Source organism: Chaetodon trifascialis, chromosome 16 (genome assembly GCF_039877785.1).
Source record: "Chaetodon trifascialis isolate fChaTrf1 chromosome 16, fChaTrf1.hap1, whole genome shotgun sequence".
NCBI lineage: Eukaryota > Metazoa > Chordata > Actinopteri > Chaetodontiformes > Chaetodontidae > Chaetodon > Chaetodon trifascialis.
Genome location: NC_092071.1, coordinates 13,917,936 through 13,927,081, shown reverse-complemented (window position 1 = coordinate 13,927,081; position 9,146 = coordinate 13,917,936).

Genomic DNA, 9,146 nt, shown 5'->3' with positions numbered 1-9,146 from the left:
TGGACTGTTGCAATGATGGCAGAGAAATTTCACTTGGTGGCGACAAACCATCAGGGTTTGTGCAGAGTAGGATACTCAAACTGGCGATCCGGCTCATGTTTTTTTCCAGGAAAAAAGTTTTATTTTTTACCAATTTAAAGATTTAATGATGTGGCCTACTTTTTGCTTTAAGCCTCAAGAAAAGCCAACAAAAACATCTTTCAGGATGATTACGCACATCAAAATACTTGACCAAACTCGTCTGCTGCAACACAAAAACTTAAATTTCTAGGATTTTTATAACCATTTCTTATTTAAATCTATAGATTAAAGTGTGCTCAGTAACCTCTACTGGACACATAGGAATAAAATCAAGAAATATGAACTGACAAATATTTATGGCCATCGACAGCCCAAAAATACTGTTAATCCCTGAGTGCAGACTGCAAGGCAAATGTCTGAGCGCTTCAACGTCACTCTCCAGTAAACCAACCATGGTCCAGCTCTGTACTTTGTTCATCTATTCTCAGCCAGTGATCCTGACACATTTCATCTGTGGAACTTTTACACAAATATACAGCCATAACCCTCCGTTTGTTATCTTATTACATGGGGGCTGTTTTGGAACATTCAGTCAACGTGGGAGAACAAGTTAACATAAGCATGAAGTGCATATGGTCTACACAACTCTAAAGATGGAAAATATTCAGAGTCACAAATGGAAATTGCATTTTGAGGGATGTGGTTTTGACTCAGAAAATCCACAGTTTGTAGTGATAACTGTATCTGTAAACGTACCTGGAGAGCAGAGCCCTGCGGCTGCTGCAGTGCCTACTGACCACCAATAGAGGCGTGTGATGTTCACTCTTTGGTCTTTACATTTTAGCAGAAAATCAACCTTAAAACTACTGTTTGAATGTCTATGATATACACTGATTGCATTTTTAAACAGATCATTTCATGTCACGGCCATCCTCTTGTCTTTATAGCCTGCCCTTAAGAAAGTAGCAGAAAGTTTTTTTTTAATGGCACATAGCGAAAAATTGTTTTATTCCAATTCAAAATATGAAAATAAACTAAACCTAAAAAGCAAATCCCAGACTCAGTGGATTCCTCTTTCCCTCATGACTTTGTGCAGGTAAAATTTGTGTGCTCCTTCTATTGAACATTATCATGTCTACATCAAATGCTTCAAGCCAAACAGTCAGAGTGTGGAATCAGAGCTGAAAATGTAAAGAGAATTCAAAATCTGCTGCTTTATCCCTCCATGCATTCAGCTCAGCTTTCACATGATTGTTTCATATTTAAAGAAATGTTTCATCACTTATTTCTTGATAATATCTGAAATATATGTCACTACATTTCTTACTACCTGACTGAATCAAGAGATTACTCCTTGAGTTGTATTTATTGATCACTTGCCGTTATACTTATGGTCACCAGCATTGGATTACTCAGTGCTATCAGCAACAGTCATGACGTCTGAGACACGAGAATGAGTCTTTCATTGCTTGTGACACTCGATGGCTTTGCGTCGTCATTATTGCTCTTGGCAATAAAAGCTCTGCTCACACTGCTGCTCTTGTTCGCAGCTTTGAAAAAGTTGGCATGGACAGCGTGTTTTTGGTAGCATTGCGTTCCTGCTTGCTTTCCTCTTGCTTGCATGTGACACATGAAACAGGGATCACACCCTGTTGACCTTAAGAGAGTAAAAACAACAAAAAAAAAAGTTGGGACGCACACAAACAAGCAGAAAATGACATTATTATTCTAATTTGCTACTACTATTAGCATAAGAGTGAATGAAGCAGTTCTTTGTCCTGGGTTCAAAATGATGCATGGGTGGCTTTCTGGAACAACGCAATGTTAATACAGTGTAGGCCTACATGACTGCTGTGTTCAGATTTCAACAAAATAAACCCAAGTTAACACATCACACAGTGCTGTACACTGTTGGGAGGAAACATACTGTTAAAACAGAGAAACTAAAGATGCAAACCAGCACCAGATGTTTACCCCAGGTGATCAGTAATGGAGCAGCTGGATACTTGGTTTGATTGTTCGTATCTGAGAAACACGTTTATACAGTGCAGTGCAAAAAAGAAGAAAAAACTCAGTAAAGTGATGAGTATAATGCACCAATTCTGATTAAATACTGAACTTTTTATTGAAAAATTGACTTTACACTCAAGATGGATTACTATATGCATACAAATAAATAAGAACGGTATAAATGTATCTTGGATGCCTGGGTATTTTGATGAAAACCAGCATCCTTTCTGAAGCTATACAGCAGCAAACCAGAGGGAAATGACGCTCATGTTAGCATGTCTGCAGATCTATAATGCTTTGAATCATGAGTGTTAACATCCCTCTCTGGCTGAGGCAAAGCTTTATTTGATCAAATGGCTTTGCATGAGTTGAATTTCTAACCAAAACTTGGTGGCCAGTTTCTCTCATGGAAAAGCTCCTTTCAAAAGAAGAACACCGCGGAGCGCAACAGGATGTGAGAGCAGCATTATCCTATTCTTCTTTTTGAGCTCTTAGGAAGTAGCATGGGGTAAATACTGCTTCAGCAATCACTGAGAGTTTTTTTTTTTTTTTTTTTTTCCAGCAATCTCTCAGACAGCTTCTGTAAAGACTTGCCACTAGATGGGGCCCTAACCCTGATTTTAACTGCAACAACAGCAGCAACAGCTGGTCGGCAGGTACTGCTACAGGAGGGGCAGTGTTTGCTCCTTAAAATTTAGAGACATGATAATGACAAAGCAACGACACTACTTATTTAGCGGCACAAGCTAAACAGTTGTTGATGTCATTTTTTCATGCTTTTTTTTGTCCTCATACTGTCAGTCAAGACAATAGAGCCACTTGCTTGCTGACAGATGAGGCTGAGCATGTGATTAGTGGCAGCATGAGTAATAAATCTCTAGTAATGGAGCCAGTGCTGCTCATCAGGCAGCGGGCCTCTGCAGCGTGGAGCTGTGAGGCTCACACAAGGCGTGACTGGCTTAGGCTTGTTCAGTGAGACGGGAAAACACATGGCAAAATCTCTAACACTTTAGAGACTCAATTGACAGCAGAGTGTCCAATACCCATCCTGGGTGCACATGGTATGTCCTTGAAGTTGCCAATATTGCTGGGAGAGATAAACCAGAGAGTGGTGATAAAAGTGAGGGGACACTATGCTGGATTTTGTGCTGGTGCTCTGCTTCTCAGTTCATCATTGAGACCAAAACGAGCAATACTCTTGAGCCATATTTTATTATGTATAACACAGAAAAAGGACCAACTGCCAAGTCTGATTTACTGCCTTAAAAAGTCTTGCACTGCTTTGAAATGACAAGTTCTTGGAAGTGACGAACTGAGTGTCACGTGTATAGGGCCAAAGTGTGCAAAGCAAATTTTAAATGAGTTTTCCTTGAAAAAAAAAAAAAAAAAAAATCTGCTTCTCAAGTGTAGAGTATTTCTGTAGTGGCAATGACCTGTTGGCAGCTACATTTGTTGACCCCTCCTTTAAATACTGTTGTTGCTGGCATGCTGCGCTGGCACTACAGTAGGAGAAAATGGTCTATTCCAGCATTATATACTGAAGCTTATCCAAGTGTTAGTTCCCACATAATTAACTCACAGTTACTACTTAGTCTCAACAGCACAAGCCATTAATTAAATCACAAGCCATGTTATATGTGATTCAATTACATCATAAGCAAAATGTCCTGGCTCATAATAGCAACAATTCACAAGAGTATTGAGCATGAATACATTAATCTTGTGTGCTTATGTGCTTATCTTATGCGCTGTCTGATTGCAGAAAGTCAACGGATTCCACATTGAAAGAATCTCATTACTTTGGTGAGTAAGTAAGTATTTCAAATACTGCAGTACAATCATAATTTGCCTGTAGATTCAATGACTTTGGTTGAAGGAATTGTTGGATTTTTGGGGGGAAATATGCTTATTCACTTTACTATTGCAAATTAAATGAGAAGATTGATTCCACTCTCATATTTGTTCATTAACTATGGAGCCAGAGCCTGGAGACATTTAGCTTAACTTAGCATGGAAACAGGAAGAAATGAGAAGGAGAAAACATCTCGCCCGGCTCACTCCGAGGCTAACAAATATGCCTACCTGCACTTTAAAAGCTCACTAATTAACACATTGCATCTAGTTTATTTAATCTGTATAGAAACTGTAATGTAAAAACTACACATTGTGGTTTTATGTGCTGAAGCTACGGGCAGTGACTTCCTGGAGGTTGTGAAAAGAGGCAGCAACTGGAACACGCCGCTCCAACAGCTGGTAAATCTTGGTGACACAAGATCTATGGTATTCTATGGGAAGTGACATCACTTGGCACCAAAAACCAGCCAACAGGAGAGAGCAGGGACCTTGTTTGCCGTCAGATGTCATGTTTCAGACACACGTCTGGGTTAATTTTGTAAATGTAATTTCATCATTTATAATATGATTAAATAGCAGTTCCTCTGGACTAAAAATGTTCTGCTACAAGACAACGATGGGATTAAATCAGAATTTATGATCAGAATTTTATAGATAAATAGATCTAATGGTGGGAATGGCCTGATGTGTATTGGTGCAGATATGGGTAAGAGGTTAACGAATGATTTTCTCTGTGCTTGTGCTGCCGAACCATGAGAGAAAAAAGGACATTTGTAAGCTGGAAGAGAAACAACTGGCAGAGGAAGAAGGCAGCCTCTCAGAAATAAAGGATGTTGAAAGTGTGCTACAGTGATCATTTACGAGTTTACAGGGCTTGCAACATTCCTCCGTGTTGGAGAAAGCTGATGTTCATGTCTCGCCCTGCTCCCATCATCCCCTACGTACCTCTTTTTGGGCCGTCTTCGGGGGCTTTCCTACGTTGCTGGTCATGTGTGCAGCTGGGGATGGAGGCCATGCAACGCTAATCCTCCTCCCCAGCTCAGGAAAGTACCCTGCCTCCCTGTGCAGAACGAAAACAACAAAGAGCTGAGTGTGGCTGCAGCCTCCGGGGTTCAGTGCACCCACCAGAACATGTCCAAGAGTCACAGCTTGCTGCTTCCTCCTACCCACCTATCCATGCATGACTCTCCTTCGCCTTTTCTCTTTGACCCTCTTTTCAACCTGTGAAAGACACATATGATTGCAGGCTACAATGTAATATTACGCCGCTTCATAGCCGAGGTAGAGGACTTTAGAAGGTCATAAGGGAGGACACACAGAACAGTACAAAAGAGAAAAGGAATGTGGTCAGGATGGGTTTTATGGAGGAAAATTATCCCTGTTTGTGTTACATCATTCCATGTGACTATCTAATTACACTGAAGTCATCTACAAGTCTGAATGGAAACATACAGAACCCGTAGAAGCAAAAGTGAAACTCTGATTTATGTCATCAACATTAAAAATAAGACCAAGAGAGAGAGAGACATAAAGATCTCTGGACTCACACATAAACAAAAGCAAAGAGATGGTTTAGCCACATGGTTCCAGTGTTTGTTGCTGCAGCAATGGTCACTTTGTCCATATATTTGGCCTGTTGTGATACTGGAAATGACTGGCTCCAACAAGCGCTAAGTTAAAACCTGTACAGTGAATCAAATAATTAAATACATGTGGGCCTATCAGTAATTGTATTAGCCATGCTAGCATCATGGCTATAGGGATAGCAATATCTATCGGTCAGTCCGTCCACTGCTTTGGTCCAGACTGAAATATCTCAACAGCTGTTATGTGGTTTGCCATGAAATTGTGTGCCGACAGGTGTCAAATGATGCAGGCTATGCTGCTGACTTTTGTGAATCACTGACCTTTAGTGCCACCATGAGGTTGATATTTGAGGTTCTGAGTGAAACCACTGCATGGATTGCCATGGAATTTGGTACACACATTGATGAATGAAAAGAAATATTATTCTTAGACTTTTCATCTAGTGTCATCATCTGGTAAAAATGTCAATTTGTCCAACTCTTCTGTTTATGATAGAATATCTGCAAAGCTAATGATGCTCCCGTCAGCCTCGGCTGTGCTCAGTGTTTAGAATTGGTAAATGTGAGCATGCTAACTAAGATGGGTACATCATGGTGAACATTACACCTGTTCAACATCGGCATCTTAGCATGCTGCTGTCATTTAGCTTGAGGCACTGTTGTGCTTCAGTACAGCCTCGCCAAGGTGCTCCTGTGGCTGTAGACCCTTAGATGTGTTATTTGACAGGCTGATAGTTTCGTGTCAGTAAAAAGATAAGCTCTGCAGCATGACAACAAAGATAGGGTGGCTGTTTGTTAAGCAACGCCAGTCATCAAACCCGTCAAATTCTGGCAATCTGCATTCTCACCAGGATTTCAAACTCAAGTCACAGTTCCTGCCCTGGTTGTCTCCAATGAATTACTTTCATAAATGCAACCTATTGGCGGCAATGAGTGCCAGTGCAAGGTGTAAGGATGTAGATGATGAAGTCTAGCTGTTTTACTTCAACACCAGTTTCACATCCAGTTTAATTATACCCAGTGTTCAACATCTGTATTTAACCACGACTGCCATATTTCCCAAACCTTCACCTAGTAACCTTAATCACGCCTCATCTGTATAACGGAGGAAATAGGAGTGTCAGTGAAGCTTTCACAGAAATGTATGAAAATCTGACTGACATGCTAAAGAAACAGATAAAGTGAACAGCATCAATTTCAGACCCCGAACCACGTTACCTTTTGGTGAGTCTGTTTCGAAAAACCATCCAGCATGAGACTGAAGGGATCAATTTGCAAAAAGAAAACCTAACACAGGTGTGACACGGGGAACGTACAGGGGACAGATAGCACACACAAGCTGTTTGAAAGGAAATGGATCTTTTCTGCTTTGCTGGTCTTGCAGTGTCCTCTATTGTTGTTGCTGCTGCTGCATAATGCCCACGTTCCTCATCTTTAAGGCCACGGTCCCAGTTACCACAGGTTACCTTGAAATGTTCAGATCACTGAAAAGCCTTCTTCTATTGAGCATTTACCGGCAACATCCTATCCTGGGGACATGTATATTCAAAAATAGACATGAAATGTGTTTCCAGGTACTGTTTGATGTGTTGATGGAATTTTTGTTCTATCTTTTATGCACATATTGTGCTGTGAATATACAGTGCACAAGAGAGTGATTTTCCTTACTTGTGTATTGTGAAATTTTGACGATTTTCAGCCATTCAAAAGCTTTTTAAAGCAAAATTTCACTAATCGATACATTTTTCTAACATCATATTATCACCAAAAAGGAAATTCATTGGACTGATGTGTATCTGCTATAAGATTTGGTGAGTACTAAGGAAATATATGCAATTCTTTTAGGAATTGAAGCACCCATTGTGGCTTTTAAATGAACAAAAGCCGGATGTGTTAACCAGCTCTTAATGACATCCACTGACTTCTTTACCTTGTTGAATTATCTGACCACACTGGAGTCCTTGTTATTGTAACGGACTTGTGCTGATCCCTTCCTGGTTGTGATAATGTCAGTTGGTGATTCCAGAGAACACAATAAATGTTTAACAGCCTGTAATGCAACAGGTGTGAGAAAACAGAAAAGTCTAACATGGTAAGATGAAGCCTATAACGAAAATAACAGTCTGACATTGTCCTTAGTTGAAGTGGAACAGCTCGGTGGAGGTGTCAGAGTAACCCACAGTCAATGCAGATTTACCAAACATATCCTGGGGAGGATTTAATTTGGGTATTAAACAATAACTGTGTAACTAAGGAGTTACACTCCAAAATGAGACACCCATCATTTTAATAAATGACACCCACTCTTTCATGCAGACTTATGGCATGAGCGTTGGAATACTTTATTGTTTGGTATTCAAAATAAATGTCATTTGAAGACATTTCAGGACAGAATTGATTATGTTTCCTCAATATTTCATGACGAATTTTAAGTATTTACCTCAATAACTATACATCACAAAGCATAACTTAAAAATCATGCATATGAATGATGTTATTGAACTCCATTTTGGCTCTAATGATGCCTTCCCTAATCATTCAGTCATTGTGATGCTGTAAAGCTTCCTGTGAAATATTACAACCACGTTTTTCCAGCTTGAAAATGCTATAATTTTCCCAAGTTTTCAGTATTTCTGAAACAAATGCAAAAACTTAGAAAGAAGTAAACTCGGCATGTGTGCCACTGGCAGATTTATTTTAAATTACTAATTTTGTTTTAAACCATTATTTGAAATCATTCCACACTCAGTAAATTATGAACGACGTCTTGGGTGCATATCTTTACCGTTTGGAGCCCAACTCCTGTGCGTAATTACGCATTTTGGAGCTTTTTAACTTTAGTATTTACTAAGTGAGTGTCATGTTTATGAGAGCCAGAGCATATTTGTTTGCAGGGAGGTTGGCTGGCTACTGACAGAGTTGGTTGAACACCCCCTCCTCTCTCTCTCCCTTTCTCTCTCTCCCGCTCTCTCTCTTCTGCTGCCGCGATATTTTCCAGCTCTGGAGCCTCAACCGCACAGCTCGATCGATTCGCATTGATTGTCCCTGACGAGCTGCTCCACTTTCTAGCCAATGTCAGCCAGTCTGCGATCGGGAAGGAGAGAAATGAAGGAAAATCTCTGCCGCCCTGGCGGTGTCATTTCCACACACTTGGGTTGGCCGCCTGCCAGCAGACAGGCCGGTCGAAAGAGGTGGAGTGGACTCTCGGGCTGAGGGAGAGGAGGAGCAGCCGGGGATCGGGCTCATTTCTGTTGGCCTTGCATGGTGGATAACCTCGTGCTCTCCAAAATAAATTCCTGGTTGAAATGAGTTCACCCGCGTTCACCCTCCACCCCCCCGTACCACTCTTGACTAAGAGTTCACACCTTGAAACAAGAAAGCACAAAATCTAAGATCACACCTGTCACAATAATGTAATAAAGCAGATTTTTAATATTTAATTTAGGCTTATTCTACTTATTTTACACCTAATTATAAAAACGCTCATCCAGACAGTTTTATGTCTCTTAAATCACCCATATAAGAACTAAGAATAAAAGACATTTAGTTATTTTGAATGAATTAAATAATCACCCTCTGATCTACGACACCGTTAAAAAAACCACACTGCTCGCAGAGTGCAGTCACTTTGCATCAGCCCACAGCTTTATTGTGAAACACCGCCTCTCCCCAGCA